Source organism: Leptodactylus fuscus, chromosome 5 (assembly GCF_031893055.1).
Source record: "Leptodactylus fuscus isolate aLepFus1 chromosome 5, aLepFus1.hap2, whole genome shotgun sequence".
Taxonomy (NCBI): Eukaryota; Metazoa; Chordata; class Amphibia; order Anura; family Leptodactylidae; genus Leptodactylus; species Leptodactylus fuscus.
Window position 1 is genome coordinate 72,432,551 of NC_134269.1, and position 18,819 is coordinate 72,451,369.

The following is an 18,819-nucleotide window of genomic DNA, read 5'->3' on the forward strand; positions in this document are numbered from 1 at the left end:
AACTCTCTCCAGTGCCGCCTCCATCTTCGTCAGGAACAGCCTCTTCATTCTCTTCTTCTGACAGTGTCTTCTTACTTCTAGGCCTTGGGCAAAGCAGACTGGGCATGCCCACAGGCCCCGAGAAAATGGCCGCTTACAATACTATGCAAGCGGCCATTTTCTCATGGCCTTTGGGCATGCGCAGTCTGCTCTGCCCAAGGCCGGAGGCCTTAGAAGTTATAAGCCACCGCCGGAAGAAAAGGCTGAAGATGACACTGCTGAAGAAGAGGAGGCATCACTGGAGAGAGATTTCTCGCAGCATTCAGGACGTCTCCAGTGCTGTCTGAGCACCGGCCCGCCCCCAGTGCTGCAAGAGAGCTAAGTTACATACTGAAAAGAACCGTGATTGTAGGCGAACGACGGCACGGAGAGGACAATAAAAGGTAGGAGAAGAATAGACTTTCTTAAGGCTATTCCGATGTGGTACCTAGAAAAAATGTCATCTGAATGATAGGATCCCTTTAAGGCTAAGGTCCCATGTAGTAAGCCGCAACTGAAAAACGCTGAAGAGACCGCAGAGAGAAAGCATTACGTTTTTTCTGCAGAGTTTTTCAGAGTCTCCAGTTTTTTTCTGTGGATTTTCTCTCTCTATTATAGCTATACAGAAAACACCAGAGTTTTCGTAGGTATAATAGACAAGCTACGATTTACAAAAACGCAGTGCACAGCATTTACAACTTTTTCTGCAGTGTGTGTTTGGGATTAGCCAGAAACCTATCCATTTTGCAGGTACTGTAATATGCAGCATTTTTTTTGCTGTAGTGTTTCAAATGTGGACAGAACGCTGCATATTCACAAGGTGAGGCCCCTGCCTGAAGCAGATCAGTTAGAATCAACCTGAAGGTAAGCATGGATGTTATTTTTTCTGCTTGGTGATAAAAAAAAAAACTAAAAGAAAATCAAACAGTGTCTGTCTCCCATTGGAATAAATAGGAAGATTTCAGGCAGAATCCACCTCACATTCAGCCATGTGAATATATTTTCAGAATCTTCTTCAAATTCCTGAAGCAGAAATGTTTTGCCTGACAAAATTCAGCATCAAATTTCTGTGTGTGAACCAGCCCTTAGGCCAGGTTCACACAGCCGAAAATGAAGAATTTCTTTTTCATTTCCATCGCCAACTAGGCTCAGAAAAATGAGTCTGATCAGCATTGGGTCTCATGTAGTGGACTCTATGGCTGAATCAGCAGCAGAATATGCCATAAGATCAAGCAGGACGACAAGATCAAACTTTGAACTATGACTCCCATTGAAAATAAAAGACTATGGGCAGATTTTATCCGTTAAAGAGAACCTTTCATGTCCTCAGGCACATGTGGTTTTATATACTGCTAGAAAAACAACAGTGCATTGAATTCAGCACACTGTTGGATTTTCCGTTATGTGCCTCCGGGTTGAAGATATCGGTGCTGTTAGTTTTGGCACCGATCTCTGCCCACTGTCAGAAGAGCGTTCCTGACAGTCTAGCTGGGCTTTGAGGAGCAACACCCCCCCTTCCCCCAACAGTACTCGTCCATAGCCCTCTACTGTTAGAAGGGGATGTTCCTTACCACCCAGCGATGACGCTAAGCTGAGAAAAACGCCTCTCAGTACTAGTCTATGGATGAGTACAGTCAGGAGGGCCCCTTCTGACAGTACATGGCAATGGACGAGTACTGTCGGGGGGGGGGGGGGGGGAGGGGCGTTCCTCACAGCCCAGCTATACTGTCAGGAATGCTCTTCTGACAGTGGGCAGAGATTGGTACCAAAACTAACAGCACCGATATCTCCAGCCCAGGGGCACATAACCGGAAAGCCGAAAGCACTCTCAGCTTCCTAGTGGTATATAAAACCAAATGTGCAGGACGCAGGCACGAAAGGTCCGCTTTAAATGGACCAGAATTCTGGTTTGTACAAGACAGGGTATATCTTGTGAATGGTGTGGTAATGACTGCTGGGATCAACACTGGTCACAAAACTGGGAAATCCACAAATGTTCACTGCATAAGGTGGCCATGCACACAGCCACTCTATTCATCTCTATGGGAAACTGAGTGTTGTCTCTGCAAGATTGAATGAAGCACCAACAAGCATGGGCAAACAGTAGCTCCATTCACTCAGAATGGACCCCTGTTCTTGTGACTGGTTGGGGTGTCAGCATTAGACCACTAGCAATCAGAACATTATTCTATAACCTGTAGATATGAGATAACACAGCTACATTACGGTAAGGCCACATTGTATCAAAACCTTCATTGGCTATTCCATCAAACTGGCAAAGTTTTTAGTACAAATCGAAGACACAGAACAGATGAGAAAAGTGTTTTTTTTTTCAATGGCTCAAATTATTCTTATGGGAAAGAACTACCCAAATAGAACAAATGACATATTGCTGAACAGGTCAACACTGACTGGATTCTTTACCTGACAATTACAAACATGTAAAGGAACTGTGCTGAATGACCAAGGCTAAGGCTTCGTTCACATGGCAGTATTCTGATACTTTGCAATAGTATTTGTAAGGTTCTGTTCACATCTGTATTGCCTCTAGAGCAGATTCTGTCAAAAATACTGGAAAGAAAATAGTGCTAAATGCACTGGGTAAAATGATGAAAACCTTACGGACCATACTATAACTCAAAGCCTTGGCTATAATGACATTGCGTTTTGCAAGGAACATACACAAATCTGAAAGTGTACATACATCCTCAAAGGGGTTGCTTGATGAGACTACCTTCATGGATTTTTTTAAGGCAGTGATTTTTTTTTATCCTAAATGAAAGACGTGATCAGTCGACCTGTGAGTGTTTATTCACTGATCAGCAGTGCTATTATCGGTCAACAGGCTAATACTCAGGACTATTATAGGCAACGAGAGCTCGCAGGAATTTTTGTTACCAGTAAGAGTGCTGCTGGTTGGCGAGACACTGATCGGCTGATCAAATCTTTCATGCAAGATGTAGATTACATCTATGTAATGTATATTTCTGTATGTTATAAAGGCAGTATTCCTGATAACCCCTGAAGCCAACGGGGGAGGAACAATGGCAACAGTTACACAGGCCCATTCAGTTTACATGGGCTTGTGTAATTATGCCAATGCTAACGAGTGCAGCTCAAGATGCTATGTATGGCTGATTCACGCTTCAATCTCTCAAAATCTGGCTGTGTAATATAGCCTTTGCACTTCATCTGCAGAGTATGTTCCTTACAGAATCTCTCATGTATGCACCTCCCCTTATGGAATCCCCTTCAGATGCACACCCTCTCCTTAGTGAGTCCCCCACATATACACAACGTATATATGCACACCCCCTCCTTACTGGGGACCCTCTATATATGCACACCTTCACCTTACTGGGGACCCCCTCTATATGCACACCCCCTCCTTACTGGGGACCCCCTATATATGCATACCCCCACCTTACTGGGGACCCTCTATATATGCACACACCCACCTTACTGGGGACCCTCTATATATGCACCCCCCCCACCTTACTGAGGACACCCTATATATGCACATCCCCTCCTTACTGGGGAACCTCTATATACACATCTCCTCCTTCCTGGGGACCCCATATACATGCACACCTCCTCCTTACTGGGGACCCTCTATATACACATATCCTCCTTCCTGGGGACCCCATATACATGCACACCTCCTCCTTACTGGGGACCCTCTATATATGCACACCCCCACCTTACTGGGGACCCCCTATATATACACAACTCCTCCTTACTGGGGACCCCCTCTATATACACATCTCCTCCTTACTGGGGAACCTCTATATATGCACACCCCCTCCTTACTGGGGACCCCTCTATATACACACCTCCTCATTACTGGGGACCTCCTCTATATACACATCTCCTCCTTACTGGGGACCCTCAATATATGCACACCCCCTCCTTATTGGGGACCCCCTATATATGCACACCCCCACCTTACTGAGGACCCTCTATATATGCACACCCCCTCCTTACTGGGGACCCTCTATATATGCACACCTTCACCTTATTGGGGACCCTCTATATATACACACCCCCCTCCTTACTGGGGACCCCCTCTATATGCACACCCCCTCCTTACTGGGGACCCCTCTATATACACACCCCCTCCTTACTGGGGACCCCCTCTATATGCACACCCCATCCTTACTGGGGACCCTCTATATATGCACACCCCCTCCTCACTGGGGACCCCTCTATATACACACACCCTCCTCACTGGGGACCCCTCTATATACACCCCCCCTCCTCACTGGGGACCCCTCTATATGCACACCCCCTCCTTACTGGGGACCCTCTATATACACACCCCCTCCTCACTGGGGACCCCTCTATATGCACACCCCCTCCTTACTGGGGACCCTCTATATATGCACACCCCCTCCTTACTGGGGACCCTCTATATATGCACACCTTCACCTTACTGGGGACCCTCTATATATACACACACCCCTCCTTACTGGGGACCCCCTCTATATGCACACCCCCTCCTTACTGGGGACCCTCTATATATGCACACCTTCACCTTACTGGGGACCCTCTATATATGCACACCCCCTCCTTACTGGGGACCCTCTATATATGCACACCCCCTCCTTACTGGGGACCCTCTATATATGCACACCCCCTCCTTACTGGGGACCCTCTATATATGCACACCCCCTCCTCACTGGGGACCCCTCTATATACACACCCCCTCCTTACTGGGGACCCCCTCTATATACACACCCCCTCCTTACTGGGGACCCCCTCTATATACACACCCCCTCCTTACTGGGGACCCCCTCTATATACACCCCCCCTCCTTACTGGGGACCCCCTCTATATACACACCCCCTCCTTACTGGGGACCCCCTCTATATACACACCCCCTCCTTACTGGGGACCCCCTCTATATACACACCCCCTCCTTACTGGGGACCCCCTCTATATACACACCCCCTCCTTACTGGGGACCCCCTCTATATACACACCCCCTCCTTACTGGGGACCCCCTATATATACACACCCCCTCCTTACTGGGGACCCCCTCCTTACTGGGGACCTCCTATATATACACACCCCCACCTTAGGGCGCCCTGGTGTACATGATACTTCACACAGCCATCAGCCCTCACTGGCACATACAAGGCGGTATGAGCAGTCACAGGACAATGCGGGGATGTCTCCTCAGAGCTGGCTCGGTGAGGGCTGTATTCCCATTACATAACCTGCGGCCTTTATTACAATTGTTAATTAATGACACACTGGGTAAGCTGCTTGTAGTAAACAGCACCCGGGGCCAGGAGGCGGTTTCCCGCCCAATGTGCGCCGACGTCCCGGTGGGGACCATGAAGGCCTCCATTCCCGCCACTCGGTCACACGCATCAACCATTCCCGCAGCGCAGTCCCCGTAGCCCGGGATTCACACTGCACAGCCCCGGGTCCCCGGAAACCTGCCGACTTTAACGCAATAAACAGGAAATCGTTCGGATGATCTGGGTTCCGGGGGAAGTTGAATTATTTTTTACCACAGAAGAGATCAACTTCCACATCCGGTAGGGCCCGACACCCAACACTGACCTGGAAAAGATTCGGTAACCTGACAGAAATGCGCTCACTCTCCTTACCGTGCCCACCGTGGCTCTACCGCCCACCCCAGTCCTGGCTGCTGAACTTCCGGCTGAGGGGCTTCTCACTCAACCGACCCGGTTTACTTCAAATGCAATCTCATCGGCGCCGAAAATCCCCGAAGAAAAGTCCCCCGCGTTGTTCGCGGATGTACACAGTGATCTCTATAGCGCCGCATCACCGCCACTCACGTCGTGGATGCAGCTGCGCTACACAGTAATGCACTGGGTTACAGTTACACCATTTTGCCGGTTTTTTAAACGTGATATATTTTAGATAGCTGCACGGTAACGTTATATAACCTGCGTAGTAGTCAGGGCCGAGAGTTAATTTACGAAAAAGAAGCGGGTGGCGGAGGGATATGGAAGTAAGGCGGTGACGGGACGAGTATAGCGCATGCGTGGTACTAGAGGGACATGATTAGGGGTCTTCTCGGAGTAGGATGAGGGTCTGCTGAGCACATCCTATGTACAGTGCTGGCTGTAGTTATATCAGGGGTCGGTGCAGGAGCTTACTGGAAGACGTTTATGTGCATTGTATATGATGGAGAGAAAAGTAAAAAATATTGGGGAAAGAAAATGAGACATTCAGGCTGACTTGTGGCGTGTTTGCTGGTTTAGAATGGCCAAAACCTGCAATTATTTAAAGGGTCTTCTGAGCTTATGATTAAGAACATATAAAATATAGAAAATGTCCTTGGGGTGCAGTACTGCCGCCCTGGTGGTTTGGTGGGGCATCACAAATCTTGTCCTAAAATTATCGCTAATAAACAGTCCTGCTGGTCCTTTAGCTTTGACCAATGCAGTGCAGCCAATGTTAAAGGGGTTTTCTATGGAAAAAAAAAATGTCAGTGCTATTAATGGGTTAATAAATGCAACCATATTCAGACAGACCTATCATAATTCCTAATGTAAATCCTTCTGTACTGTAATTAGAATCTCTAAAATGATCCCTCCTCTGCTCACGCCCCTGTATTGCCCTACATGATATGATGATGTTTCAGGCTAACTTTATATGTCCAGGCACCATCTGCACTTTACAGGACACGACTGGTGACGGCTCATACAGTTTTATGTTTTTGCAGTGACAGTAACCTCTATTACAAAATGACCACTGTATAAGTAATGCCGCCCCTGCGACCTCTTGTGTCACCCCCACTACCTCAGATTGTAAGCTCCTGCGAGCAGGGCCCTCAAGTCCCATTGTTAGAAGTGATAATTTGTATCTTTTTGTCTATACTTGAACCCTACAAATTGTACAGTGCTGCAGAATATGTTGGTGCTATATAAATAAAATTACCAGGGATATGGGTAACTTCATTTGTGATACTTGATGTTATTTAACAAGTAGGAGGGGGAGGATGTTTAGAGTAGTTTAGGGATTTCAAGTTATCCCCCCTGCTGAATAGGCAATACGCCACCTAACCTGTTTGGTTTTTTTTAAAGAAAATATATATTTTTATTTTTTTTATCCTCCCTTTTTGTTACATTCCTGTGCTGCTGCAGAGCTCCTTCAGTAACTTAAGTTACTGGTATGGAATCTGCTCAATTTGGGGGGGGGGGGTGTTGGATGCAGGGTTTTTATGTGTAATTTATGTTTCTATAGCTATAGAAAATTGTTAGCCAACTTAAGATTTTTTTTTTGATAGTACACACACAAGCCATCTTCTTGTCTGGGTCTTTATCTCAGTGATATACCGTATTTTTCGGACTATAAGACGCAGTGGACTATAAGATGCACCTAGGTTTTAGAGGAGGAAAATAGGGGAAAAAAATTTTGAAGCAAAAACTGGTAAAATATTTAATATATGGGAGTTGTAGTTTTGCAACAGCTGCAAGGCCACATTGACGGGTGACCCTGCAGCTGTATGGGGACGCATAGAGTGGTTTTTTTTTGCGGGGCCAGAAGTACTTTTTAGTTATACCATTTTGGGGAATATCTATTTCTTAGATCACTTTGTTTTGAAAAAAAAACCCGGTGGTTTATGACATATGATTTTCTACATTTATATATACTCTAGGGAAAGCAGGTGATTTAGAACTTTTATTTATTTAATTTTTTTATTATATATTTTTAAAGCTTTTTTTTTTTTTTTTTTTAAACTATTTTATTCCCCCCGGGGGCTTGAACCTGCGGTCACTTGATTGCAAGTCCCATAGACGGCAATACAACTGTATTGCCGTCTATGGGACATTCTGTCTATTAGTATTACGGCTGGTCATAGACCCAGCCGCAATACTAATACAGCAGTGACAGGCCTGGGAGCCTCATTAGGCTCCCGGCTGTCACCCGAACAGGTCGGCTCCTGCGAAATCGCCGCGCAGGAGCCGGCCTGCAACTTCACAGGTACGGGGCCGGTGGGGACCGGCCCCGGGGGAGAAGGGGCCACCGATACTGACCCGTCATCCGCTGTACTAGAGAGGCGGATGCCGGCGAGGGATAGACGCTGGCACATGTGCCAGGGCCTGAGACATCGCTGCCCTGCCCTGCATGAAGCCAGCGGCGGGGGGACGGAGGAGCAGAATAGCATCGCCGCTGCTGGCTTCATGCAGGGCAGAGGAGCGCAGCGATGTCTCAGGCCCCGGCGTCTATCACTTGCCGGCTTCCGCCTCTCTATTACAGCGGATGCCAGGCGCCACATTCGCACTATAAGACGCACCCTTCTTTTCCCCCCAAATTTGGGGGAAAAAAAGTGCGTCTTAGGGTGAATTCACACTGAGTAAACGCTAGCTTATTCTGAACGTAAAACACGTTCAGAATAAGCGGCGTCTAAAGCAGCTCCATTCATTTCTATGGGAGCGGGGATACGAGCGCTCCCCATAGAAATGAATGGGCTGCTTCTTTCACTCCGTGCAGTCCCATTGAAGTGAATGGGGAGTGCCGGCGTGTACGCTCCGGCATGAGCAGAGCTTGCCGTATACGCCGGCACTCCCCATTCACTTCAATGGGACTGCACGGAGTGAAAGAAGCAGCCCATTCATTTCTATGGGGAGCGCTCGTATCCCCGCTCCCATAGAATTAAATGGAGCAGCTTTAGACGCCGCTTATTCTGAACGTGTTTTACGTTCAGAATAAGCTAGCGTTTACTCAGTGTGAATTCACCCTTATAGTCCGAAAAATACGGTACATTCTCTGATCAGCACTTGCTCAAATTTTAGCTTGCATTATTTTTGGGGGTTTTTGTAATAAAATTTTTGTTAGATTTATTTGGAATTGCTATAAATCTAGATAGAATTCTCTGTATCTATAGAAAAAATATAGGTAGCTTTTAGTATAGATTTTTTTTACATATATATTATAGTATAATATACACCCTACCCCCTGATCAGAATATTTCTATAGATGAGTCCCTGATAAGTTTCCAAAGGAGGCTGAAATTCCGCTAATACCTGCCCAGTAAGAGGGCACAGTGCTGTATTATAATGTACAACCTGTACGGGAGCAGCTCGGAGTGCACCTACAAGTATCGGATTTATGAAGAAAGGGACACAAGAATTGAGCCTCCAGATTGCCCCCCAATCCTATAATAATAATACATTTTATTTATATAGCGCCAACATATTCCGCAGCGCTGTACAATTTATAGGGTTCAGATACAGACATACATAACAAAGAACGTCATTTCACACAATGGGACTGAGGGCGCTGCTCAAAAGAGCTTACAATCTATGAGGTAGAGAGGGTGACACAAGAGGTAGCAGGGGCGGCATTGCTTATACAGTGTTCAGACAATTTTGTGCATTAGGAATTGTGATAGGCTTGTCTGAAAAGATGCGTCTTTAGTTTGCGTTTGAAACTGTAGAAGTTGGGAGTTAATCTGATTGTCCGGGGTAGAGCATTCCAGAGAAGTGGTGCAGCTCGGGAGAAGTCTTGTATACGAGCATGGGAGGTTCTGATAATAGAGGATGTAAGTGTTAGGTCATTGAGTGAGCGGAGAGCACGGGTTGGGCGGTAGACAGAGATGAGGGAAGAAATGTAGGGAGGTGCGGCATTATGGAGAGCCTTGTGGATGAGAGTAATAACTTTATATTTTATTCTATAATGAATAGGCAGCCAATGTAGTGACTGGCACAGACCGGAGGCATCGCTGTAGCGTCTAGCCTGATAGATGAGCCTGGCTGCTGCATTCAGAATAGATTGTAGAGGGGCGAGTTTAGTGAGGGGAAGACCGATTAGTAAGGAGTTACAGTAGTCAAGGCGAGAATGAATCAGAGAGACAATAAGTGTCTTTAGTGTATCTCTGGTAAGGAAAGGGCGTATTCTGGAGATGTTTTTGAGGTGGAGGTGACATGAACGTGCGAGTGATTCAATATGAGGGGTGAAGGAAAGGTCTGCGTCAAATATGACCCCAAGGCAGCGGGCATGCTGCCTAGGAGTTATAGTAAGGCCTGAGACTGCAATGGATATATCAGGGACAGATCTGTTAGATGGTGGAAACAGTAGTAGTTCAGTCTTAGGGTGCATTCACACTGAGTAAACACTAGCTTATTTTGTAGAGTAAAATTACACTTGTAAATTTTGCTATCCCATTGACTTCAATGATATTTTTTTACAAGTGTAAAAATACGCCTGTAAAAAATACGCCTGTAAAAATACGCCTGTAAAATGTCATTGAAGTCAATGGGATAGCAAAATTTACAAGTGTAATTTTACTTTACAAAATAAGCTAGCGTTTACTCAGTGTGAATGCACCCTAAGAGAGATTTAGTTTCAGATAGAGCGAGGACATGATATTAGAGACAGCAGAGAGACAGTCACTGGTGTTCTGTATGAGTGCAGGGGTGATGTCACGGGAAGATGTGTATAATTGGGTGTCATCAGCATAAAGATGGTACCTGAAGCCAAATCTGGCGATGGTTTGTCCAGTGGGGGCTGTGTAGAGAGAAAAGAGCAGGGGGCCGAGGACCGAGCCCTGAGGAACCCCAACAGCAAGGGAAAGAGGAGAGGAAACAGAGCCCGCAAATGATACACTGAAAGTGCGGCCTGAGAGATAAGAGGAGAACCAGGAGAGCGCAGTGTCATTGAGGCCAACTGAGCGGAGCATAGTGAGGAGAAGTTGATGGTCAACAGTGTCAAAAGCTGCAGAGAGGTCCAGAAGAATAAGAAGAGAGAAGTCACCATTGGATTTAGCCTTTAGTAGATCATTAGAGACTTTTGTGAGAGCTGTTTCAGTAGAGTGCAGAGCGCGGAAACCAGATTGTAAGGGGTCAAGCAGAGAGTTAGCAGAGAGATAACGGATTAACCGAGAATAAACCAGGCGTTCCAAAAGTTTAGAGATGAAGGGGAGGTTAGAGACGGGTCGATAGTTAGCAGCACAGGATGGGTCCAGGGAGGGTTTTTTCAGTAGCGGGATTATAACAGCATGCTTGAAGGAGGATGGGAAGATTCCAGAAGAGAGAGAGAGGTTAAATATTTTAGTAAGGTAAGTAGTGACAGCAGGGGACAGAGATTGGAGAAGGTGTGAGGGGAAGGGGTCACTACTGCAGGTTGTGGGGCGAGATGAAGAAAGTAGCTGGGAAACTTCCTCTTCTGTGACAGGTTCAAAAGATGAGAATGGACAGTCTAAAGTGCGGCTGGTGAGGGGATCAGTACTATCGTAGGTGTGGGAGTCAATGCCACCTGGGGCTTGGGCAGTAATTTCCTGACAGATCTTATCAATTTTATCATGGAAATACATGGCCAGGTCATCAGCACTAAGGTCTGTGAATGGCGTCTGCACCTTGGGTATGAGTAAGGAGTGAAAGGTTTCAAAAAGCCTTTTAGGGTTGCTGGAGAGAGAAGAGATGAGGGCGGTGAAATAGTCTTGTTTGGCAAGGTAAAGGGCAGAGCTATATGTTTTAAGCATAAACTTGAAGTGGAGGAAATCTGCAGGTGAGCGTGATTTTCTCCATAGACGTTCGGCACACCTAGAGCAGCGCTGAAGAAATCGTGTCTGTGGCGTGTGCCAGGGCTGATGCCTCCTATGTGGGACTTTACGAGTGGAGGGGGGAGCAACCTCATCCAATGCATTTTTGAGGGTATCATTATAGTGACTGGTGGCCAGATTGGGACAGGAGATTGAAGAGATGGGGGACAGGGAGGACTGTAGAGTATCTGAGAGGTGCTGGGTGTCAATAGCACGCAAGTTCCTATATGTGTGATGGGTAGGGGCGTCTTGTGAAGGGGAGAGAGCACTGATGGTGAGAGATAGAAGATTGTGGTCAGAAAGCGGCAGAGAAGAGTTTGAAAATCTAGAGACTGTGAGGAGTCGATGGAAGACTAGATCAATCGTGTTACCGTCTATATGTGTGGCGGAAGAAGAACATTGTGAGAGACCAAGAGAAGTGGTTAATGAGAGAAACTGTGAGGCAGCCGGGGAGTGAGGGGGGGCAATAGGGATGTTAAAGTCACCCATGATGAGGGTAGGAATGTCACTGGATAAAAAGTGGGGAAGCCAAGAAGCAAAGTGGTCCAAAAATTGGTAGGGTGAGCCAGGTGGGCGGTAGATCACAGCTACACGTAAGGAGAGTGGCCGGAAAAGTCTGATAGCATGGACTTCAAATGAGGAGAATGTGAGTGAGGGGACCGGGGGAATGGACTGAAAAATGCACTGCGGTGACAGCAGTAATCCTACCCCACCACCCTGCCTATTATCAGGCCTAGAGGGGGCAGGAGTTAGTGGGAAAATAGTGTGAGATTTGCAGTACTCACTATTGGACCAGGGTTATCACCTCTATGTGGATAACATCTACACCAACATCTCACTCTTTAGGTGACTCAGTTCTAAAGAAACTGCAGCTTGTGGAACAGTGTGCAGAATTCAGAAAGGTCTCCCTAGGGCACACATTGGACAGTGCCTCAGAAGGGGTGAGAATAGGGTGGTCTGCAATAAGAATATGCTGTTGGCCAAGTATAAGCAAAAAGGGATGTCCTTGTATTGACTGCACTTTTGTCTCTTTAGTGACACTACTCTCAAGCCAGTCTGTATCCTAGTATATAAAAATACATGAGTTCTGTTCCAAAAGGTGAATAAGAAAAGACAATTTATCAATGTGATACCTTCCCTGATAAACTTTGTGCATGATGGAGTGCTTCAGATTGTACTATATATCTATGAATTATTAATTTTATTTTCCATGGTATATCACCTCCGTATACTGTGATGTACTCTGCACAGATTTACCTTTCAACCTGTGTTGTCCATAAATTTCTGGAAATAAATTAATGCAATACCTGTGGGGTCCAAATGCTCATTATACCCCTTGATAAATTTATTAAGGGGTCTAATTTTCAAACTCAGGTCATTATTTGGGGGTTTTCACTGTTCTGGTTCTTCAGGGGTCCTACAAATGGGACATGGTGCCTGAAAACTATGGGAGTTTTGCTGTGTGCCCATACATCAGTTTACATCCACATCGGACAATTTTGTATTTGAGAGAAATTACTTAGCAATTGTGAGTGCATTTTCCACTTTAATCCATTGTGGAAATGAATAAAATAGGGTTAAAGCAACATTTTATTTGGAAAATGTTTGTTTCAAATTTATTGCTCATTTGTGGGGTCCCTATTAGATGTGCTTTTCAATGCCACCATTTTGGGGTGCCTGTAACTTATTGACTACATTGTAGGGTGTGGTGTACCTGATGACTTGTGTCTGCACTAAACAGTATGTAGGAAAAACCAACCGAGAACTTAGGCGACGTATTCTTGAACACGTTGGAGATATTAATAGAAAGTCAGATACTCCAATAGCCAACCACGTAAATACTTACCATATGGGGGAACCAAGGAGTATTCGCTTTTTGGTGTTAGAAAAAATAGAACCGTCACCAAGAGGTGGAAATTATGAAAGAAAGATACTCCAACAGGAAAGCCGGTGGATTTATCGTTTAAATACCTTAAGTCCAAATGGCCTAAATGAAGAACTATCATTCCACTCATTCCTGATGTGATCAAGGATAATACAGAATGAGATAGGAATGGTTTATAAATTGACATGTGTAGTCTCAAGAGGACAGACACCTAAGACTCCAACATCATATTTATTCATGTTTGCTATCAGCAAAGTGGGTAGAAAGATAAGAATTATAGATAGGTTTAGCTCTCATCTTGCAATCTACTATATCATCTACAGTAGGTGGTGTGTATTGTAACCTAGATATACATACTGCCCACTAGATATACATGGATGGGATTTTCAACTTGCTAAGCCATGTCAGTCAACAATGTACGATCAAATATCCCACTGACCTCTACAAAATGACACAAATGAGGCTTATATAAACAACATTGGTTAGAAAGTATCACTGGGGAATATTTGATACATGAGTTATATATAGGGATCCTATTGAAGATATACCCGGGTTTGATATCAATATGAAAGAGATTAACTAAACCATACTGTGGGGAACTATGGAAATAATTTCTCTTATAATCAAACAGCCGTTTAGGAGATTACTTTCCTGTCATCTTCACTGCTTGGCTCTTAACAGCCGCCGTATTCTTCAATAATCAAGGCTCCCCTGGGTGGAAGAAAGACCAGCACACGTAGCTCCGAACATGGGTTTGTGCTTTGGCAGCCCGTGATTGGACAAGGAGCGAGGTCAAACCCCGCCCAGTGGGAGTTGACTCTTCAGAGCGCACGGCTATATCAAGCGCTGCAGAGACGGCCGCGACTGCGGTCAGTTCATACCGAACAGGGCAGCGGTGCGGCGTCACTAGACGGTGGTCGCCTGCTTGCCCTAAACAATACCTACAAACAAGATATCCCACCATAGATACCCCTGATGAGCCTTAGCATAGAGGCGAAACGCGTAGGGTTAAAAGAGGGTTGAAATGGAAATAGTGAAGACCTAGGTGGATTATGCAGAGCACTCCTAAGGGTAGATAGGAGTATATATAGGAACATCTGACCGATCCTATTTGAATAGCATGGATGTAAGAGATGGACTATATAGACAGGACGCTATACATTGACGGAGGGGCTATGGAACGATTGTGAGGGGTGGAGTGTAGTAAACAAATCCTCGTCCCCACGATATACCCTATATAAGGACCCACATGTATAGCGGTGTCTGCTGAATCTCTGATCCGTGCTGCTGTGAATAGGCTGTAATTGACACTGCGGCACGCTATAACTAGCAGCGCAGCATATGCAGTACACACATCTTTGTAATCAAAAAAGTGGGGAAAAGAGTGTAGAGGGAGGTAATACTCATATCCCTTATCTCTCCCAACAATCTGTGTATATTTTTATTGATGAAATAATGGCTATATAAGATTTACTGAAGGATGGAGAAGTAAACTAAATTGTTATCCCTCCAAAAAACTGTTTATATAAAGCCAGATCTAGTTTAGCTAAGCGCTACACAGTTTTTATGATCACTATAAATTATAGGGTTACGTACCCCAAATAAAGTCTAACGTTTTTATCAGGTCACAAAAATTTCTTTTGTTTAATTTCTATTTTTGCAGAATAAAATTCAATTCGGGGGAAAAAATCAATTATTTTTGCATCGCCATCTTCTGAAAGGCATAACATTTTTATTTTTCGGTAGACAGAGCTGGTTGAGGGCTTATTTTTTGTGGGATGACCTCTGCTTCTTATTGGTACCATTTTGGTTTTCATCGGACCATTTAATTACTTTTTATTGAACATTTTGTAAGGGAGAGGTGGTGAATAATCATTATTTTGTGCGATTTTCTATGGGTTTTTTTTTTTATGATGCTCGCCGTTCGGGTTAAATAATGTTTTAATTTTATTGTTCAGGTTATTACGGACGTGGTGATACCAAATATGTAATTTTTTTTCAATTTTTCTTTATTTTACATAATAAAACATTTTATATGGGAAAAAGGGATTTTGGGGGCTTTAATTATTTCTAATTTATTTTAAACTTATTTAAACTTTTTTATTTTATTTTTACTTTTTTATAACTTTTTTTTTTATGTCCCCATGGGGGATTGCAGCAGTGATCTGCTGATCTCTGCTTCACTAGATGTACGCTGCAATACACGTGTATTGAAGTATAGAGGAAGCTGTCAGCCTTTTTGGCAGGATCAACCAGGTATGTGGAGGGGACGGCATGGGGCAGACCCAGGGTCACTGATCAGACCCCGGGCTGCCCATTACCAACACCGGCACCCCCCGAAAACGTTGCGGAGGGGTGCCGATCGGCCCCATAATATACCGAAACCCCAGAGATGCCGGCGGTCATGTTAACACCCGCAATCGGACCCGGTTCTGATCGCGGGTGTTACAGGGCATTGTCAGCTGTATGTTACGGCTGACACTCGCAGGGCATGGGTCGCACACAGATTCTGTGTGCGCACCATGCAGCCGCCGTTGTACTACGGCGGTTAGCGAGAAGTCCTTCTCGGCAGCACCGTACTATTACGGCGGATGTCGGGAAGGGGTTAAGAAAGGTTAATCTTCCTCTACCTTTATAATTCTGCTCCATGCTACTGTTCTGTTGATATTTTGTTTTTTTTGTATGCAAATGAGTCTCCAGACAACACCGGGGGCAGTCCACCTGTGCTGAAATAGCACAGGGGTGTCCCCTGTGCTGCGTGAAGATTCTCCAGCGACGTCTCCATCTTCTTCAGCTGTGTCTCTCCGCCATGCCGTCCGTGTAGTCATCGCCAGGCTAAGTCTGCGTTCGCTTACACAAGCGTACTCTTACTGTAAGTGGCAACAGTAAAATGATCAAACAGACATGTACAGTCAGCTCTGCCCAAAGCCCGATAGCAGAGCTGACTGAGTATGCGGGGGATTTCCATCCCGAACACAGGCCTGGCAATGATGACACAGAGGATGCGATGGAGAGGCGCAGTGAAGAAGATTGAGGCATCGCTGGAGAGTCTTTAGGCAGCACAGGGGATGACTCTGTGTTGTTTGAGCACAGGGAGAAGCCCCCCTGTGCTGTCTGGAGACTCATTTGCATACCGGAAAAACCGGAATATCAAATGAATGGTGGTGCAGAGCAGAATTATAAAGGTAGGGGACAAATATCCTTTTTTAAGGCTAATCCGATGTTGTATTACCTCAAAAACGGATTCTAATGATAGAATCCCTTTAAATTTCTTGTCATATTGAATCTAGGAATAGGGGAGGGGGAAGAAATAACATCGTTCCACAGTGACATTAGTAGATATTAGTATGTTTGCGCTTTGTAGGCTCCTGGGGCTGTTTGAGAGAAAGAGGGCAGATTCTCCTCTACTAACTGCCAGGAGCGTATGGTAGCTAGCTTCCACCTACCAGCTCAGATAGACCTGTAAACTACACACAGAGGTGGCAGAATGCAAAGCTGATAAATAATGAAAAATATAATAACCAAAAATAGCATTAGCATGGTTTTTATCATAAAGCCATGTTCATACTCTGGGTATTCTGTCAGGATTTAGGCACAAATTCTGTGTCTAAATCCTGATAAACTGTGGAGTCAAGTACAAGCATACCTATGTTGCCAAGTATTCTGAACATCGAAAATAAACTTTAATTTCCTTACTGATATTTGTTGTAATAGTACAGGGTATTTAAATATGGCAGCTGCTCAGGAGCTGAGCAGTTCAAATCATCCCTCTTTCTGTAGAATGCATAGAAAAGTAAAAAATTACTGTGAAACACTACACATTAGATATCCCTGTGTCCGAAAATGCTAGCCTACAAAGTTAGAAAAATATTTTTCCCATATGGTGAACGCTGTGGCAGTAAAATGAAAGCAATAGACATTCCCCAAAATGGTTTAATTAAAAAGTAATCCAGGCACTGCAAAAAAAGACGCCCTCTGTCTCAACCTACCACCCAATCTCCCTTCACATTCTTTAAGTATTGTCCCCTGCCTCTGCTGTTTTATGCTTTTTTTGCTATCATCATAAAAAGGTGTCAGTATACAATCAGTATGTGCATCTGTCCGTTTTCAGTCTCAAACTGAATTCAAATGGACAGATGGCATACTGATGTGTGAACCAAGCCTTACTCTTAGTTAGTGCCTCCAAAACATAGGACCCAAACCGCACACTTCCAATATCTCCAACTACACGAGTTCTATTCATTCCTGAGGACGTCAAATAAACTACAACGTCCTCTCTTCCCATTTGAGTGACTGTGTATGCCCCACAATACCCCTACATCCAACCTGTTATTTATAACCTATTCTCTGCTAACACAAATGAACTCCTGTCTTCATTTGTAGCTAGTTGGGAGAGGGAGATCGGAACTTCCTTTCTGCCTCACTTATGGCTCTTGGCCTTCTGCTCCTGCCATAAGTTTTCCATCTCTTGTATGGCACAGCAAACTAACTACAAGAGTAGTCTCCCTCCCTCTATCTCCGTCCACTGTTGGCGCTGCTCCTTGGGCCGAGGCACGATTGGTGGAATTGTCCCCGTCTCTATTCATTTTGGCATGAGGTCCGTAAAGTCATTAGGAAAGTTACTGATGTATTATTGGAGATATTCACAGGCTGGCTGGTTTCATGCTGATAGCAGCCAAGTCCACCTTCCTCGCCATTGGAGGTCTACCTCTCCCCTGCCTATGTCAGATTGGCTTCAGGAGATCCTGCACATCAGGGGACCTGGTCGCAGCTCTCTGACAGGATGATAGTGCCCATCAGTATGGCTGGGCTAAAGTATGGCTACTGTGGAATGTCTTCTACTATTCTTCTTCTCTCCTATCCTCATTTTATGCTCTGTCTCTTGGAGCCCTATCTCAGCCTCAGCTATCTTATCTTTCTCTTATGCATATGTATTGTGCTTTACCCTGCTGTGTCAGGAGAATAATAAATGGCACCATTATGAAGAACAATTTATCCCACAAACATTAAGCCTTCATCTGGCTCTGTGAATTGAAAAATAAACTTATGGGGTTTGGAAAATTGACGGGAGGGGATTAAAAGATTGGGTTTATAAGTATAAAATGCCTAAACTTTATGGATTTCAGCGTTTTTTTCAGGCCATTATGTATTTATTTATAATGAAAATGTATATAGTATATAGATGTATATAACACAATTGAATGCTAGAGCGGCACGGTGGCTGTAAAGTGGTTAGCATTAATGCTTTGCAGTGCAGGAGTCCTGGGTTTCTGTCTAGCCAAGGACAACATCTGCATGAAGTTTGTATGTTCTCCCTGGTTGTGTGGGCTTCCTCTGCATATTCCGGTTTCCACCCACACTTCAAAAACATATGGAAAGGGAATTTAGATTG

At 44.9% G+C, this 18,819-nt stretch overlaps 1 protein-coding gene across 2 annotated transcripts in view; it reads right to left on the minus strand.

Annotated features, from left to right (window-relative positions):
• Positions 1-5,771, minus strand: part of GABPB1 (GA binding protein transcription factor subunit beta 1) — a 32,200-nt gene extending 26,429 nt beyond the window's left edge. For both annotated transcript variants that reach the window (XM_075273406.1, XM_075273405.1), the window contains exon 1: positions 5,637-5,771. The gene's annotated coding sequence lies outside the window, so the exon portion shown is untranslated. The remainder of the gene's footprint in view (positions 1-5,636) is intronic.
• Positions 5,772-18,819: the final 13,048 nt, after the last annotated feature.